We start from the raw sequence: 19,271 nt of genomic DNA, 5'->3' as shown, positions 1-19,271 counted from the left end.
GCAAATAATATTCCATTGCATGGATATACCATATATATCCATTCATCAGTTATTGGAAATTTACGATGTTTCCTCTTTTTGACGATTAATACCACTGTGAACAACTTTTTGTGTTGGCATGTTTTTATTTCACTTACATACACACCTGAGAGTGCAGCTGTAAATCATATGATAACTCTTTGTTTAATATGTGGACGCTGAGAAGAAAGATTCATTTGATGTGAATCCAAGAAGAAATTTACCTGCTAAAAAGGACTGCCTCTGGTCAACTGAGGGCCAAAATTTTGTAACTAATAAAAGCCTAGTGGCCATTTGCTGGTAGGGCTTGTTACATACCCTGTACAACTAGGAAGAACCTCTGACTGAGCTCTGGGCTTTTGCACTATGCCCCGCTTGTTTACAAAAGATGCTTCCCCTTCATCTCAGTGGAACACAATTTAGGTTGTCACCTAAATGTGTCTGCTGGGCTGCAGCTCCTTTTTGCTCAAATAAACGCCTTCTATTCTTTGTTAAAGTTTAAAATTAATTTTGGTTTACAATTTGATGAGCTTCCCTCCTGTTTTCCAAAGTGGCTGCACCATTTACATTACTATCAGTAATAAATGAGGGTTCAAATTTCTCCACCTCTTGAACGACATTTGTCATTTTCTGTTATTTTGATGAAGGCCATCTGAAAGGTTGTGAAGTATTAGCTCACTGTGGTTTTGATTTCCATTTTCCTTATAACTAATGATGTTGAGAATCTTTTTATTGTTTCTTGGTCATTTGTTTGTTTTTTGGATCAATGTATAAGTCCTTTGTTTATTTTAAATTTGGTTATTTGTCTTTTTGTTATTGAGTTATAGGAGTTATTTATGTATTATAGGTTCAAGTACCTTACTGGGTATATGGTTTGCAAATATTTCTCCCACTTCATGAGTTGTTTTTTCACTTACTTGATTATATTATTTGCAGCAAAAAAAAAAAAATTTCAGTTCTTATAAAGTTCAAGTTTTCAATCTTTTTTTATCACTTATGCTATCTGACCCATGATCAGATTTTCTCTCAAGAGTTTTATAATTTTATCTCTTACATTTACATGTATGATCACTTTGAGTTAATATTTATAGTATGTATGCATGATGTAAGAGTCCAAATTCATCATTTTAGTATATAAATCCCCAGTCGTCCCAACAGTGTTTGTTGAAGGAACTATTAATTCCCCAATGAATTCTCTTGATACATGCAAAGAAGAAAAACTCTCCTGTTTGTTTCTTTCTCTCCACTCATAGCACTACTGACAATGAAAATTTTGGTGACCAGGTGTGGAGGGGGGGTTGGGGGGGGCGTCCTATATCAAAGAACTCTGCAACATCAGCCTGGTGTCCTACAATGTACTCCAATTCTGACACTGTCTGCCTGAAGTTACCATCAGATCCCATAGGTTAAGGGTTCAGGCCCACAAAACTAGGCCCTACCCACCCTCCCCCATTACAGAGGCCAATCACAAGTCCAGGTTGTTCCTTGTGCTTTTGGCTTATGGGTTATAAATTCCCATGACCCCTTGCTTGGGTTAGATTAATTTGCTAGAGGGGCTTGCAGAATTCAGGAAACCAGTTCACTTACTAGATTACCCGTGTATTGCCGGGAGCTGGTCCATGCTTGCTGTTTCAAGGGACCTGGCATATATGGCATACTGTTCTTAATATGTTTGCTCACCTTCTAGGCACTATGTGTTTTAACCAAGGTCTCTGAGAAAGGTTGTTTCCCCAGGTAGGGATTTTCCCCTGAAGTTAGGGAGGGAATAAAACCTCTTAACTAAGTGCCAGGTGGGTAATTAATCACTTTAACTACGAACAATCATGCTTAAGCTACATAATCTTTACTCTCTGGAATGGAGATAAGAAACGCCCTAACCTTTGAAATAGAGATTGATAGGATTGGAATCAACTGGTATAAATAAATACAGATGTAAGAAGACAGAATGAAGAGAGACAGAAATTGGCACAGAACCTACACAGAACGTTCTCTAGAGACAGAAGAACTTCGCTGGAGAGAACATGGCAAAAGATCCTGGACAGAAACTGGCCTCAGAACCTAGAGACAGAACCTAGCAAGAGAACGTGGCAAAAGATCCTGGACTGAACCTGACTACAGAAATTGGCAAGAGAACCTGACTAGAACCTGGTGACTGAACCTGGCTGGAGAACCTGGACAGAACCTGGCTGGAGAACCTAGTGAGGGAACATGGCTACAGAACCTGGCTGGAGAACCTGGAGAACCTGGCTGGAGAACCTAGCAAGAGACCATGGACACAGAACCTGGCTGGAGATCCTAACCAGAACTTCACTGGAGATCCTGACCAGAACTTGGCTGGAGATCCTGGCTAGGCTGCTGATCAACTGAACGCTGTCTCCGTGTCACTCCTTCTTCGCCGACTCCGTCCACACCTTTGGGGACCCCTGGACCCGCTGGGGTTGGACCCCAGCAGTGTATTGCAAAGGATATTAAAATATATGAATGAACAGCGAGATAGATACCAAGAGCAGGGTCCTGAAAGGCCCTGAGCACAGGAGCACCTGCCGCAGTGTGGCCTGGGGTGCAGCACACGGCCGGCTCCTGTAGTGTTCTTGTTTACCAATCCACGCTCTGAGGCCCATGGCTCATGGATTGTTATGGCGGCTTCATTATGTAGGCATGACTGATTAAATCACTGGCCATTAGTGACCAAATCGATCTCCTGGCCCCTCTCCCCTCTGAAAAGGGGGAAGAACTGAAAGTCCCAATCCTCTAATCACAGGGCTGCTTACCCTGGCAAGCCCATATCTTTTATGCATAACAAAAGACAACTTTATTTCTCTTCTTACTTAAAAAGTCCCAAGGATCTTAGAAGCTCTGTGCCAGGAACATAGATAAAGACCAAATATGTATTTCTTATCATAAATTACAAAATCACAGCACCCTATTCAAGAGTCAATTAACCATAAATGTAAGTTTATTTCTGGATACCAATCCATTCCACTGATCTATATGTCTATCCTGAATCGGTAACACCTGGTCTTATTTACTGTAGCTTTGTAGTAAGTTTTGAACTTGGGAAAATATGAGTCCTGTAATATTTTTTCTTCTTTTTCAAGATGTTTTGGCTACTTGGGATTGCTTGCATTTTCCTTTGAATTTTGAGATCAGCTTGTCAATTTTTACCCAAAATCCAGCTGATATTTTGATAGAGATTGTAGATCAACCTCAAGACTACAGTAGCTCCCTGTTACCCACCAGAGAAACTTTCCGAGACCCCCAGCAGATGCCTGAAACCACAGATAGTACCAAACTCTATATATACTATGTTATTTCTGTACATATGTTTAAAAAACTTCAACTGAGCAAATTTGAAGATCTTATTGGCTTTTACTTAAGAAATTCAATGAATTGGGCAGCATCCCATCCAGCAACAAAAGGATACTCCAAGGTTTGTACAAAATGAAAGGTTTTTATAAGAAGAAGGGTGAGGCAAGGGAGCTATTAACAAGAGAAAGAAAAAAGAAAAAGATGACTTTTGGTCCAGGACACCTTTTCTTTGGAGGGAGAGAACAGAAGGGTTTGTATCATGCAGATTTTGTTTTCTTTCTAAGGGGGATAGAAAGGGCCCACCATGACAGAATACCAGACTGGTTGATTAAGATTACATTTCTGGGAGAGGTTGAAGTGACATTTAGATCAGGTATTAAATCTAGATTTGGTATTGAGAACAAAAAAAAGAAAGTTCTATGAAAAATAACTTCAAGGGTGAGCTGATCATAAATTTCTAACTGGCAGGTCATTGTAAGTAATCAGGTTTACCTTTGCCTTAGCAAACTCTGTCCATTGTTTCTGTGCATGTAGTTAACACACCTTTGAAATAAACCATAAGCACCTTCAAGAGAGCACATAATCTTGCCCAGCTAGTGTGATTCAATTTATGAACCAGGAAAGGGGTCATGGTTCAATTCCCGTTCCGGCATATGCCCCAGTTGTAGGCTTAATCCCTTGTAGAGAGTGTGCAGTGAGCAGCCAATCAATGATTCTCTCTCATCATTGATGTTTCTATCTCTCTCTTCCTCTCCTTTCCTCTCTAAAGTCAATAAAAAAAATATTTTTTTTTTAAAAGAAGAGAGCACCTAATCTTAACCATCCTGTAATCCTTCTTTTCTCGCACCTTCATGTAACCTTCTTTATGTTCCTTCCTTAATTTCAAATGCGTAAAAGAAGCTGCAAAACTGTTATTCTCTAGAGTACTTGAGATCTTGTTCCCTGGCAAATGTCTTCAGTTTGGCTCAATTAAACACATAAAAATTCTCTACAAAAGCTATTATTTTATCACTGTCAAAAAAACAGAATGGTTGTGGGCATTTTTCTTTTAAAAAAAGGAACTGTACATGTATACAATAGGGTAATCATATCAGCCACAGAATCCTTAATTTTGCATTTGTTGTAATTCCTGCTTTCATACAGAAAGATTGTGTGCTTGTGTGCACATGCTCAAATAAAAGAATCCCTTCAGGGGCACTATGTTGTTATGTATCAAGATATTCTCTTTTCTACTTCTCCTCAGCCCCTGCTCCCCACCCTCATTATAAATTGGCTTATTAAAACTGGTACACAAACAAAAACAAAAAAAATTCTCTACAGGTTTGGATGTTTCTTATATTGACAGTATTATAAACTTTTAGCACAAATTATGCGATTGGGGAACTGGTTGTTGTTGTTTTTTTCTTTAACACATACATACCTACGATAAAATTTAATTTATAAATTAGGCACAGAAATAGATTAACAACAATAATAATAAATAGAATAATTATAATAATACAGTATAATAACAGTTATGTAAAAGTGATCTTTCTCTCAGAATATGTTATTGACTGTATGTAGAGCTTGGATACACTGGACAAAGGAATGATTAGCATCCTGGTTGGGATAGAGCAAGTCTGAGCAAGAATTCATCACACTATTCAGAACAACATGCAATTTAAAATTATGAATTATGCCCTAACCGGTTTGGTTCAGTGGATAGAGCGGCAGCCTGCAGACTGAGAGGTCCCAGGTTTGATTCCGGTCAGGGGCGTGTACCTTGGTTGCAGGCACATCCCCAGTTTGGGGTGTGCAGGAGGCAGCTGATTGATGTTTCTCTCTCATTGATGTTTCCAACTCTCTATCCCTCTCCCTTCCTCTCTGTAAAAAATGAATAAAAAAAAAACTATGAATTGTTTATTTCTGAAATTTTCCACTTAATATTTTCAGAACATGGTTGACCATGGATAATTGAAACCATGGAAAGCAAGGCCATGTATGAGGGAAGACAACTGCACAGTGAATAAGAGCAAATAAGAGCAGAGTTTCCAGACAGATGCATATTCAAGTCACAGCTCTGCCACTCTCTAGCTGTACAATCTTGGGAAAGGTACCTACACTTTTCATGCCTCCTGTATGTTATCTGTAAAGTGGTAATGTAATAACAATAATGATATATTCACACATCCTATATAATAAAGAGCTAATATGCTAATTAGACTGAACAGCAGAATGACTGTCTGGATGGGATGACTTTCCAGATGAAGCTGGAGCTGTGAGGGTTGAGCCCCTTGCACGAATTTCGTGCATCAGGCCTCTATCCTACATAATAAAGAGGTAATATTCAAATTAACCCTCACAAGATGGCTGCCTATGACCAGGCCGGCACGGAAGTTAGTGAGGGATGACCAAACGACTGAACAAGCAGGCTGCATGGGGTGACCAGGCCAGCAGGGGGGTTAGGGAGGGATGACCAAATGACTGAGCAGCAGGCTATGTGGGGCAACCAGGACAGCAGGGGGTGGGGGAGCAGTAAGAGTTGACCAGGCCAGCAGGGGGTGGGGGGGAGAAGAGGCAGTTAGGGGCAACCAGACCAGCAGGGGGGGGGGGGCAGTTGGGTGTGACCAGGCTGGCAGAGGGGGCAGTTGGGGGCAACCAGGCTGGCAAGGGGGGCAGTAAGGGGTAACCAGGCCAGAAGGGGGGGCAGTTAGGAGCAACCAGTCCAGCAGGGGGGGCGCAGTTAGGGGCAATCAGGCCAGCATGCAGAGGCAGTGAGGGTAATCAGGTCAGCAGGGGTGGGGGCAGTTAGGGGTGACCAGACAGGCAGGTGGGTGAGTGATTAGGAGCCAGCAGTCCAGGATTGTGAGAGGGATGTCCGACTGCCGGTTTAGGCCTGATCCCTGGCATCGCCCCTAAACTGGCAGTCAGACATCCCACAAGGGATACCAGATTGGAGAGGGTGCAGGCTGGGCTGAGTGGACCTCCCCTGTGCACGAATTTCATGCACCGGGCCTCTAGTCTACACTAATAAAAGAGAAACATGGTAATTGGCGTACAACCGTTACCCTTCCCATTGGCTAATCAGGGCAATATGCAAATTAACTGTCAGCCAAGATGGCGGCCAGCAGCCAGGCAGCTTGAAACTAACATGAGGCTTGCTTGCTTCAGTGATGGAGGACTCCAACGTTCCTGCCTGCCGCTGCAGGCCTCTGAGCCTGCAGTTTCAAACATTGTAACAAATACAGACGCTAAACAAAACCCCAGAAACCAGCTTTCAGCTGGCTGGGATCTCAGAGCTGGAGTTGATACAGAGTTTCGAGAACCGGAACAAACCAGATACCTGCTTTCAGGAGCGGAGGCCTAAGAGCTGGAGCCTCAGAGCTAAAGCTGGCCCAGAATAAAAAAAGAAAAAAAGGAGCAGTTGGAAGCTTCAGTCCCAGCCTGAAAACAGCCCTCAGCCCCTCACCCAGACTGGCCAGGCACCGCCCCCCCCCCACCCTGAAGGGTGTGTGACCAGCTGCAAACAGCCATCATCCCCCCATCCAGGCTGGCCAGGCACCCCGGTGGGGACCCCCACCCTGATCCAGGACACCCTTCAGGGCAAACCAGACAGCCCCCACCCATGCACCAGGCCTCTATTCTATATAGTAAAAGGGTAATATGCTTCCCAGCACCGGGATCAGAGGAGCTGAGAGGCCTCCCGGCACCGGGATCAGCGTGACAGGGGGAAGCACCCAAACCTCCTGATCGCCCTGCAGCTCTGTGTGTGACAGGGGACGGGGCCACAACCTCCCTATCCACCCTGCTCTGTTCGTGACAGGGGAAGGCGCCTCAACCCCCTGAGCAGCCCTGCTCTGTGCCTAATAGGGGGGAGCTCCCCAACCCCCTGATCGGCCCTGCTCTGTGGGTGATAGAGGGCGGCGCCCCAACACCCCCCACCCCCCACGGGCCCTGCTCTGTGTGTGATGGGGTAGAGCCATAACCTCCCCATCGGCCCTGCCCTGAGTGTGAGAGTGGCGACGCCCCAACCCCCTGGTCCGCCCTGCTCTGTGTGTGACAGGGGGCGGTGTGCCAACTCCCCTATCGGCCCTACTCTGTGAGTGACAGGGGGGAGCTCCTCAACCCCCTGATGGGCCCTGCTCTGTGCGTGACAGGGGGCAGCACCCCAACCCCCTGATTGGCCCTACTCTGTGCATGACAGGGGGTGGCGCCACAACCTCCCCATGGACTCTACCTTGAATGTGACAGGGGGCGGTGCCCCAACCCCCCAATCAGCCCTACCCTGAGCGTGACTGAGGGTGGCATCGCAACCTCCCAATCCACCCTGCTCTGAGCATGACAGAGGGCGGTGCTCCAACTCCCCAACTGGCCCTGCTCTAAGCCCAACCAGGGGCTGCACCTAGGGATTGGGCCTGCCCTCTGCCACCCGGGAGCAGGCCTAAGCCAGCAGGTCATTATCTCCCAAGGCGTCCCAGACTGCGAGAAGGCACAGGCCGGGCTGAGGGACCCCCCTGCCCCCCGAGTGCACAAATTTTTGTGCACCAGGCTGTAGAGGGCCGCCAGGGAGGCACCTAGGCATTTTCTTATAATTATTGTCAGCTGAACTCAGAGCATAGGCAGAGCCACACCCTGGGAACATGCTTCCCCAATAAGGCTGGACATGTTAATCAGGCAGGGGCGGAACTAGATATGTAAATCTAGGCCTTTAAAATAAACCTGCTGTGTGGCTCAGTCCGCTTTTTGCCGCCTCTCCATCAGAGAGGATGGCGCCCACCTGGCCCCAGCTTAAAACCTATTTCTGAGTCTTGGTCTTTCTTTAATTTCTTAATCCCCAGCTCCTCCACTCAGCAAATGGACTGTTTCCTTTTCCATGCGGGACATGGAAGAGAGAGAAACAGCCCCCCACACCAGGCCTCTAGTTCTATATAATAAAAGCCTAAGCAACCATTACATTGGAAGGACCAGAACAACTGGTTGCTATGATGCACACTGACCACCAGGGGGGCAGATGCTCAATGCAGGGGCTGTCCCCTGGTGGTCAGTGCACTCCCACAGGGGGAACGCTGCTTAGCCAGCAGCTGAGCTCACAGCTGGTGAGAGCAGCAGCAGCGGCGGGAGCCTCTCCACCTCCGTGGCAGCGTTAAGGAGCAGTGAGCCGAGTGGTAAGGACCAGCGAGCAGACAGGCGGTAAGGAGTGAGGGGTCCTGGAATGTAAGAGGGTGTAAGCTGAACTGAGGGACACCCCCCACCCCCCCCCACCCCCCCCCCCACACACACACACAGTGCACAAATTTCACGCACCAAGTCTCTAGTAGTTGTATAAAAAAAGAATCTTACCACTTTCCCACCTATTAGGGAAAAACCTAGTTTGTCCCTACTATGTGTTTCCTTCATTACTTACATTATTACTCCACAAAACATTTCACTTGACATTTCTGGTAACCAAATGTGTGAGAGTTTTTCCCATGCCAAGCAATTCTCTGTGACCCCAGCTGGGTGTCCTACAATTCTGACAGTATAAATTCAGATGGAATTCAGACAGTATTTACCTGGAGACAGCATCAGATCCCACAAGTTAAAGGCTCAGTCCCACAACTGCCCCACTCCAGTTCAGATGCCAATAGTAAGTAGTGGGCCCCCAGGTGTGGGTTCAGAAAGAATCACTCCAAGATGTGCCTCTGGGGTATGCAGATTGTTTTGAGCTAAAGGCAACTTTAGCTGCAGGCTCAAGAGAAACTTCTGCCCCTCCCTTAGCTACCTAGAAAAACTTAACTAGGGGCCTTGCCTATAATACAGGACAAACTTCTATTTACTGAGCATCTGCTCTTCTTATCATTCTGCAATGACCCTTTGAATCTCCAAGGCACCTTACCTCTCCCTAGCTCAGGATGTCATGTATACCCCAGTCTCCCTTTCTCTCTCTGAACCTCTCCTGCATGTGGGGTCTCTAGCTCTCTCACAAATGCATGTGTGTTTTTTGTTTTTTGTTTTTTTAAAAAAGTTGTTTATTGATTTCAGAGAAAAAGGGAGAGAGGGAGAGAAAGAGAGAGAGAAACATCAATGATGAGAGAAAATCATTGACCGGCTGCCTCTTGCATGCCCCCTACTGGGGATCGAGCCCACAACCCATGCATGTGCCCTTGACAGGAATCAAACCTGGGACTCTTGAGTCCGCAGGTGCTATCCACTGAGCAAAACCAGCTAGGGCACATATGCATGTATTAAATTGGGTTCTTTTCTCTTACTAATTTGCCTCATGTCTATGTGCTTATTAGAGCAGCCAGAACAACCTTAGTAGAGGAAAGTTTGTTCTTCCCCCACATCGAGTTACCCATGACTTCTGTCAGACTTGGCTATGAACTGGATGTTCTCATGACCCTCTCTTCAGGTTTGAGTCATTTGCAGGAGCAGCTCACAGAACTCAGGGAAAACTCTTCCATTGGCAGATTTATGAAAGGATATGATACAGTACACGGCTGAACAGCCAGTGAAGAGATACCCAGGCCAGGTCTGAGGGTCTCCAGGGGAGAACCTCACTCCGTGGAGGTGAGGTACATCACTCTTCTGGTGTGGAGGTGTTTGCCAACCTGGAAGCTTTCCAAACCCTTTACTACGGGGATTTTATGGAGGCTTCCTCATTGGCATGATCAATTATTAACTCCATTCCCAGGCCCACTCCCTTCTCTGAAAGATGTGGGGATAAAATGGAAAATTCCAAGCTTCTGGTAATGGAATGGCTTGGTCTTTCTGGTGACCAGCCCTTATCCAGTAGCCCATCTGAAGTGCCTCAATAGAACAAAAGATGCTTGTGATCTTACTTAGGAATTTACAAGGGTTTGGGGAGCTCTGTGTCAGGAACCCAGGCAGAGATCGATATACTGTGGGGCCTTGACTTATGAGTTTAATTCGTTCCGTGATGGAGCTCGTAACTCAAATTACTCATATGTCAAATCTTAAAGTGAACGAGTGAGACACGTGATGCTGGGCTGATGTTGTGGCGTTCACTGTGACGTTCAGTGCACCAACTAGCGGCGGGGTATCTGAAGCTGGCTCATAACCCGAATTTTAGCTCACAACTCAAAGCAAAAAAATTGGCCAAGAGACGGAAAAACTCGTTAGTCGGGACACTCGTAAGTCAAGGCCCCACTGTATATTTTCTCTTATCTCACAATAGTACTATCATGCGGGGCAAATGCAATGTGGTTAAATTGCTCAGAATTTAAAAAGTGTTCAATAAATGTTGCCTGCTATTATTTCTAATTTGATGGTTCTTTCTCTTGTTATAATTATTACTTAAATGATGACCCATTCACTGAGCTAGGAACAATGAGAGGAAAATGTTTTAAAATTAGCCACAGGGATGTAAAGTACAGCTATAGGGAATCCTATATAATAAAAGGCTAGCAACCTTAGTGGTGTAACGACCGGAATGACCCATTGACCAGTCATGAGCAAACTGGGAGGTTCATTGACCACCTCTCAGTCCCTCCCCCCAGCCCGCAGGCTCTGATCACTGGATGGGGAACCATGGGGAATTGGGCTGGGTGGCCGCAAGGCAGACTGGGACTGGCGAGCAGGCAAAAGGGAGACCTCTTGGTCCCTCCCCGCAGCCCGCAGGCTCCGATGGATCCTCAGTTTCTTCCAAAAGGAATGTGGCGCCTCCACTGAGCAGCCTCCCGGGATGCGGACTCACTGCTGTGAGAGGCTCCAGAGTGGGAGCTTCGACAACTTTAGCACCTGCAGCGACCCTCAGCCTTCACTGCTGGTAAATGGACAGAGAACATCAGCTTTAAAGCACAAACACCCTCCTCAGGAAGAACCCGCCACCTCCCTACTCCACAGCAGCTTCCAGGTCTGCAAGAAACTGCACATGCTCCTCCCTGTGGGATGGGTGGGACCAGAGCCTGAGCTTAGGTTCCACGATAGTGGAGGGGCCGATTCAGGTGGCTGGGCCAGTGTAGGGACAAAGGGAGGGAGGGTGGGAAAGAAGGAGGAAGGGGGAGGTAGGGCAGGGCAGGAGCAAGGGGTAGCCCTGATTCCCTGCACCTCCTCCCACAGGTATAGCCCTTCCTCTTTGAATTTCCCACATCATTGTTAGGGTTTTGGTGGTGATGCTGGCTGTGAAAGGATTCACAGGGGATAGAAGAGACAGGTGCAGAGAGAGGGCATTTATTTTACTTCTTTAAAGGGAGCCGAGGGCCAGGGTGCCCTTTGATGGCACAAGCACCTAAGGCAGAGTGGGCTGTTCTTTTGATCGCTGGATGGCAAATGAGTAACCATGGTGAGTGGCAACAGCGGGGCTGGACTAGGGACTGGCAAGTGGGTGGAAGATGGCTCTGATCACAGGCTAGGCCTAGGGACCCTCGGTCATGGAAAATTTCAACAAAAGAGTGTGTATGTGCCAGCAAAGCTGTGGAGGCCATTTACCTGATATGCTATTCCATACATAACCCTATACTGTATACTTTATGAATCAATTAAAAATTTACAATTTTTAATTATAAACCTGTGTTTTATATCAAAATTACTTTTTGCGTGAATTTTGGGACACCCTTATATTTTATTGATTTTTTACAGAGAAGAAGGGAGAGGGATAGAGAGTTAGAAACATTGATGGGAGAGAAACATTGATCAGCAGCCTCCTGCACACCTCCTACGGGGGATGTGCCTGCAACCAAGGTACATGCCCTTGACTGGAATCGAACCTGGGACCTTTCAGTCCACAGGCTGATGCTCTATCCACTGAGCCAAACTAGTTAGAGCATATTTTAAATATATTTTTATTGATTTTAGAGAGATGAAGGGAGAGAGATAGAGAGAAACATAGATGGGCTGCCTCCTGCATGCCCCTCACCTGGGATCAAGCCCAAAACCATGTGCCCTGATGAGGAATCAAACTGTGACCTCATGATTCAGAGCCCATGCTCAACACCAGCAGGGCAACAGTAGTGTATTTTAAACTGCGCATGCAACATACCCCAGAGAGACATATGCTAAGGCATAAAATAAGTCTCTGCAAATTTTAAAAGATTAAATTCATACAAAGTGTGATTCTCTGATCACAATAGAATGACATTAGAGATAAAAACAGAAAAAAAAGAAAAATTTACAAATATGCGTAAATTGAACAGCACATTCCTAAATAACCATTAAGTCAAAGAAAAACATCACAAGGGGAATTAGAAAATACATTAAGATGACTGAAAACCAAAATACATTATATCAAAACTTAGGTGATCCAGCTAAAAAAGAGCTGTGAAGGAAATTTAAAGTTGTAAACACTGTATTTAAAAAAAGAAAGATCTCGAATTAATAATCTAGCCTTACACCTTAAGAAAATAGAAAAGAAAGAGCAAAAAGAAGAAAGAATATAATAAAGGTAAGAGTAGGAGTACATAAAATAGAGAATAGATATAATAGTAGAGAAAGTCAGTAAAAAGTTGGTTCTTTACAAGCATCAACAGAATTTATAAACTTAGTTATACTAACCAAGAAATAATAAAGAATACTCAAATCACCAAATACAGGAATAAAAATGGGATAGCATTAATAACCTTACAGAAATAAAAAAGATTTTATGAGTACACTATAAATAATTATTTGCCAACAAATTAGAAAACTTAGATGAAATGGAAAAATTCCTAGAAAGACACATATTAAAATTGACTCCAGAATAAATAGAAATTTGTATAGATCTACATCAAACAAAGAGACTGAAATTAGTAATCAAATTTTACCTACAAAAAAAACAAAAAAAACAAACCCAGACACACAAGGCTTCGCTGGTAAATTCTACCAGGTATTTAAAGAAGAATTAATACCAATCCTTCACAAGAAGAGGAAAAAGCACTTTACAACTCATTCTATGAAGCCAGTATTACTCAGATACAAAACCAAACAAAAAGAAAAAAAAGGGGGGGAAAAAACTACAAATCAATATATCTTATGAATAGCGACCCACAACTCTTCAACAAAATACTAGTAAACGATATCCAGTAATATATAGAAACAATTCTACATCAAGATCAGATAGATTTTTTTTAATCCTCACCTGAGGATATCTTTTCCATTGATAATTTTAAAAAATATATTTGTATTGATTTCAGAGAGGAAGGGAGAGGGAGAGAGAGATAGAAACATCAATGATGAGAGAGAATCATTGATCAGCTGCTTCCTGCATGCCCCACACTGGAGATTGAGCTCAAAACCCTGGCATATGCCATAACTGGGAATCAAACCATGTCCTTCTGGTTCATAAGTCGATGCTAAACCACTGAGCCATACCAGCCATGCCATTGTTTTTTGGGGGGTTTTCTTTTAGAGAGAATGAAGGGAAGGGAGGAGAGAGAGAGATAAACATCAATGTGAGAGAGGCACATCGATTGGTTGCCTTCCACACTCGCCCAACGAAGGCCAGGGATCGAGCCTGCAACCAAGGTTGTGGGGCATGCAGCAGGCGGTCAATCAATGATTCTCTCTCATCATTGATGTGTCTATCTCTCTCTCTCTCTCTACCTTCCTCTTTGAAATCAATAAAAATAAATTTTTTTTAAAAGTCCCGAAAACCTAAAGCATTCAAAGAAATTTTAAAATAACTAAATAAATGGAAAGATTTCCCATGTTCCTGGACTTGGTTGAGGCAGGAACTGTGTGGAGGGGGAACAATGAGGTGATAAAGAGGGACATCTGTAATACTCTCAACAATAAATATTTTTTTTAAATAAAGAAATAAATTTTTTAAAAAACACACAGAATAGAGAGACCAGAAATAAACCCATGCCTATATGGTGAATTAATATTTGACAAAGAAGGCAAAAATATAAAATGGGGTAAAGACAATCTTCTCAATAAATGGTGCTGGGAGAATTGGACAGATACAAGAAAAAAATGAAACTAAACCACCATCTTGCACCATATACAAGAATAAACTCAACATGGATTAAAGACAAATGTAAGACTTGAAACCATAAAAATCCTAGAAGGAAACATAGGCTGTAAAATCTCTGACATTTCTCATAACAAAATTTTTTCTGATATATCTCCTCAGGCAATGGAAACAAAAGAAAAAGTAAACAAATGGGACTACTTCAAACTGAATTTTTTTGCACATCAAAGGAAACCATCAACAAAAAAAGACAACCTACTGAATGGGAGAACATATTCACCAATGATATATCTGATAAGGGGTTAATATCCAAAATTTATGAAGAACTCATTCAACTCAACACAACAAAAAACAAGCAATCCAATTTAAAAATGGACAAAGGACCTGGATAAACGCTTCTCCAAAGGGAACACACAAATGGCCAATGGACATATGAAAAGATGTTTAGTGTTACTAATCATCAGAGAAATGAAAATTAAAACCACAATGAAGAATGCATGGTTTTTTTAGCCACTCATTTCTGTATATCTGAAACTGGTGCAGAATGGTATTCAATGTAAACTATAGTTGAAAAAATTTATACACAAATAATTAAACAAACTACAGTGGCATAACACCTAACCTGTCAGAATGGCTGTCATCAATACATCAACAAACAAGTTGTTGGTGAGGATGTGGAGAAAAGGGACCCCTCGTTCACTGTTGCTGGGAATACAAATTGGTACAGAACTATGGAAGACAGTATGGAGAGTCCTCAAAAATGTTAAAAATGAATGTCTTATGACCCAGCGATTCTACTTCTGGGTATATATTCAAAACTTAAAACACCTGTTTGAAAGACTTTATGCACTCCTATGTTCATTGTAGTGTTACCTATGATAGCCAAGATATGGAAGCAACCCAACTGCCCAACAAGAGACAAATGAATAAAAAGAGGTGGTATCTATCTATATACCAAGTGATCAGAACGACCCAAATGACTGGAATGACCAGTTGCTATGACGCACACTGCAGCCAGCCAACCGGCCCAATCGGGCGTCGGCCCTTCCCCACCCCCGGGCAAGTCCTGGCCGGATCAGGGTGGGGCTGGTGGGCCAACATCCCTCGGTCCCACCCCCTCACCAGTCTGGCCCCCAATCGCCCCCCCACACCCAGATCGGGGGCAGGGCCAGCCAACCACTGGTGGCCCCTCCCCCACACAGGCCCACCCCCGATCGGCCGCCACCACCCTGATTGGGGAAGGAGCCAGCTGGCCAACCTCCCACATCCCCTCTCCCCTGACAGCCTGGCCTGATTGGCCCCCATTGGTGCAGGCCAGCCGGACTCCACCTGTGCACGAATTCGTGCACCAGGCCACTAGTGTGTGTGTGTGTGTGTGTGTGTGTGTGTGTCCTATCTAATAAAAAAGAAACATGGCAATTAGCCGTATGTCCGCTACACTTCCCATTGGCTAATCAGGGCAATATGCAAATTAACTTCCAGCCAAGATGGCGGCTGGCAGCCAGGCAGCGTGAAGCGAACATGAGGCTTTCGTTCCCCACCTGCCGCTGGCGGCCTCTCAGCTTGCAGTTTGAAACATTGTTACAAATATAGAAGATATAGAAGCTAAACAAAACCCCAGAAACCTGCTTTCAGCCAGCCGGGATCTCAGAGCTGGAGTTGAAACAGTGTTTCAATTATAGAACCCAAACAAACCAGATACCTGCTTTCAGCAGCCGAAGCCTAAGAGCTGGAGCCAAGCCTCAGAGCTAAAGCTGGCCCAGAATAAAAAAAAAAAAGAAGAAAAAAAGGAGCGATTGGGAGATTCAGTCACCTGCCAGCCTGAAAACAGCCCTCAGCCCCTCACCCAGACTGGCCAGGCACCGCCCCCCCCCAACCCTGAAGGGTGTGTGACCAGCTGCAACCAGCCATCATCCCCTAATCCAGGCTGGCCAGGCACCCCAGTGGGGACTCCCACCCTGATCCAGGACACCCTTCAGGGCAAACCCGCCGGCCCCCACCATGCACCAGGCCTCTATCCTATATAGTAAAAAGGTAATATGCCTCCCAGCACTGGGATCAGTGGAGCCGAGAGGCCTCCCGGCACTGGGATCAGTGTGACAGGGGGCAGCGCCCATCCCCCTGATGAGCCCTGCTCTGTGCCTGATAGGAGGGAGCTCCCCAAACCCCTGATTGCCCTGCAGCTCTGTGTGTGACAGGCTGCAGTGCTCCAACCCCCTCATTGGCCCTGCTCTGTGTGTGACAGGGTGCAGCGCCCCAACCCCCCCACCACGGGCCCTGCTCTGTGTGTGATGGTGTAGAGCCATAACCTCCCCATCAGCCCTTCCCTGAGTGTGACAGTGGTGGTGCCCCAACCCCCTGATCCGCGCTGCTCTGTGGGTGATAGAGGGTGATGCCCCAACCGCCCCCCATGGGCCCTGCTCTGTGTGTAACGGGGTAGAGCCATAACCTCCCCATCGGCCCTGCCCTGAGTGTGACAGGGTGCGGTGCCCCAACCCCCTCATTCGCCCTGCTCTGTGTATGACAGGGGGCGGTGCCCCAACTCCCCTATCGGCCCTACTCTGTGAGTGACAAGGGGGAGCTCCTCAACCCCCTGATAGACCCTGCCCTGTGCGTGACAGGGGGTGGCGCCACAACCTCCCCATCGACCCTGCCTTGAGTGTGACAGGGGGCGGTGCCCCAACCCCCCAATCGGCCCTACCCTGAGCATGACTGAGGGTGGCATCACAACCTCCCAATCTGCCTTGCTCTGTGCATGACAGGGGTGGCGCCCCAACTCCCCAATCAGCCCTGCTCTGAGCCAACCAGGGGCTGCACCTAGGGATTGAGCCTGCCCTCTGCCACCCGGGAGCAGGCCTAAGCCAGCAGGTTGTTATCTCCCAAGGGGTCCCAGACTGGGAGAGGGCACAGGCAGGGCTGAGGGACCCCCCTCTCCCCCGAGTGCACAAAAATATATATATATATATACTAGAGGCCCGGTGCACAAAAATTTGTGCACTCGGGGGGGAAGGGGATCTCTCAGCCCTGCCTGTGCCCTCTTGCAGTCTGGGACCCATCAGGGGATGACCACCTGCTGGCTTAGGCCTACTCCCCGGGGGATTGGGCCTAAGATGGCAATCAGACATCCCTCTGGCAGCCCGGCAGCCCTCAGGGGATGTCCACTTGCCAGTGGGGAGCAGGCCTAAGCTGCAGTTGGACATCCTTAGCGCTGCTGAGGACACAGGAGAGGCTCCCACCACCGCCGCTCTACTGGCAGCCATCAGCCTGGCTTGTGGCTGAGCAGAGCTCCTCCCAGGTGAGAGCGCCCTGACCACCAGAGGGCAGCTCCTGCATTGAGCGTCTGCCCCCTGGTGGTCAGTGTGTGTCATAGTGACCAGTCATTCCCAGTCTTTCTGCTGTTAGGGTCAGTTTGCATATTACCCTTTAACCATATAGGATAGAGGCCTGGTGCATGGGAGGGGCTGGCTGGTTTGCCCTGAAGGGTGTCTCAGATCAGGGTGTTGGTCCCGCTTGGGTGCCTGGCCAGCCTGGATGAGGGGATGATGGCTGTTTGCACCTGGTCACACCCCCTTCAGGGTGGGGGTCCCCACTGGGGTGCCTGGCCAGTCTGGGTGAGGGGCTGAGGGCTGTTTTCAGGCTGGCGAGTGACTGAAGCTCCCAACCTCTCCTTTTTTTCTGTTTTTTTTTATTCTGGGATTTATTTACCCTCTATGGCTGTCACTGGAGCTGAGAGCCGGCTTTAGCTCTGAGGCTCGGCTCCAGCTTGAGGCCTAGGCTGCTGAAAGCAGGTATCTGGTTTCTTTGGCTTCTATAATTGAAACACTGTTGCAACTCCAGCTCGCCCCACTGGCTGAAAGCATGGGGTTGTTTAGCTTCTATAATTGCAACATTGTTTCTTAGAATGCAAGCTCAGAGCCCAGCAGCTGCAAGCAGGGAACCTTGGCTTCCTCCTTCACTGGAGCAAGCAAACCTCCTGTTCGCTTCAGCTGCCTGGCTGCCGGCCGCCATCTTGGTTGGCAGTTAATTTGCATATCACTGTGATTAGACTATGGGAAGCGTGTTGGAGGTACGGTTAATTACCATGTTTGTCTATTATTAGATAGGATATGAATGTTACTTGGCCATAAACAATAATTCAATCTTACCATTTGTGACAGCATGGATGAACCTGGAGAATATTATGGTAAGTGAAATAAGTCAGTCAGAGAAAGATAAATCCCATATGATTTCACTTAGATGTGGAATCTAAAGAACAAAATAAGTAAACAGGCAAAACAGTAATAAACTTATAGATACAGGGAATAGAATGCTGGTTGCCAGAAGGAAGAGGATTTGCAAGACTAGGAGAAAAAGGTTAAAGGATTAAGTACAAATTGGTAGTTACAAAATAGTCACAGGGATGTAAATTACAGCATAGGGGAAATAGCCAATAACATTGTAATAACTATGTATGTATGTTGCTAGGTGGGTACTGGAAATATCAGGGGACCACTTCATACAATATATGATTGTCTAACCACTATATTGTATACCTGAAACTAATCTATACTAACAAAGGGGTAATATGCTAATCAGACTGGACATCCTTCTGGACAAAGCCTCGGTGTTGGGGGCTAAGGCAGAGGTGGTTTAGGGCAATCAGGCCAGTAAGGGAGGGCAGTTAGGGGCAATCAGGCTGGCAGGCAGAGAGGTTAGGGATGATCAGGCAGGCAGGCAGGGGAGCGGTTAGGAGCCAGCGGTCTGGGATTGCGAAAGGGATATCCGACTGCCAGCTTAGGCCCAATTTCTGTGGGATCGGGCCTAAACTGGCAGTCTGACATCCCCTGAGGGGTCCCAAATTGGAGCAGGTACAGGCTGGGCTGAGGGACCAACCCCTGTGCACGAATTTTATGCACAGGGCGTCTAGTACAATGTAATGTAAATTAATGTAAACTAATTGAAAAATAAAAACAATAAGAAGTCTGCTCAGGCAGCCTGCTAGAACTTTCTATGCCTTGAACCCTTCCCCACCAATTTTCCACTCCTCCAATCCTCTTTTCCATCCTTGACTTTTCACTGCTCCCAAAGTTAATCCCCC

At 46.1% G+C, this 19,271-nt stretch overlaps 1 protein-coding gene across 1 annotated transcript in view; it reads right to left on the bottom strand.

Annotated features, from left to right (window-relative positions):
- The window catches only part of GALNT8 (polypeptide N-acetylgalactosaminyltransferase 8), a gene marked incomplete at its 5' end in the record, with an annotated part of 51,318 nt that overhangs the window by 22,955 nt on the left and 9,092 nt on the right, over positions 1-19,271 (bottom strand). The window lies entirely within an intron of this gene.

Source organism: Myotis nattereri, assembly GCF_964212035.1.
Source record: "Myotis nattereri genome assembly, chromosome: 2".
NCBI lineage: Eukaryota > Metazoa > Chordata > Mammalia > Chiroptera > Vespertilionidae > Myotis > Myotis nattereri.
This window is presented reverse-complemented; position numbering and strand designations above follow the sequence as displayed.